This window comes from Nanorana parkeri, unplaced genomic scaffold (assembly GCF_000935625.1).
Source record: "Nanorana parkeri isolate BGI_ZX_2015 unplaced genomic scaffold, ASM93562v1 scaffold5596, whole genome shotgun sequence".
Lineage (NCBI taxonomy): Eukaryota > Metazoa > Chordata > Amphibia > Anura > Dicroglossidae > Nanorana > Nanorana parkeri.
In genome coordinates this window covers 2,522-3,237 of record NW_017311849.1, presented here as the reverse complement: position 1 = coordinate 3,237, position 716 = coordinate 2,522, and positions in this window count along the sequence as shown.

Below are 716 nucleotides of genomic sequence, written 5' to 3'. Positions count from 1 at the left end.
AATTGGTGGCTGACTACATACTTTTTTGCCCCACTGTACATCAGACCTCAAACCACGAGGATGGGGCAACGTAGAACTTGGAGAGCAGAGAGGCCACAACTGGTGTAAAGAGTCATTCTGGCTATTATAGGACAAAGTTGAAGGTTGAGTTGGCCAACGTTGGGAGGTGTGCCATACATAGTACTGTACACCATATGAAGGTCCATCTCCATTCCCCAATATAACGTCATGTGACCAACCAATGGGGAGGAGATACTGGACACCATATGAAGGTCCATCTCCATCCCTCAATATAACGTCATGTGACCAACAAATGAGGAGGAGATACTGGACACCATATGAAGGTCCATCTCCATCCCTCAATATAACGTCATGTGACCAACCAATGGGGAGGAGATACTGTACACCATATGAAGGTCCATCTCCATTCCCCAATATAACGTCATGTGACCAACCAATGGGGAGGAGATACTGTACACCATATGAAGGTCCATCTCCATTCCCCAATATAACGTCATGTGACCAACCAATGGGGAGGAGATACTGGACACCATATGAAGGTCCATCTCCATCCCTCAATATAACGTCATGTGACCAACAAATGAGGAGGAGATACTGGACACCATATGAAGGTCCATCTCCATCCCTCAATATAACGTCATGTGACCAACAAATGAGGAGGAGATACTGTACACCATATGAAGGTCCATCTCCAT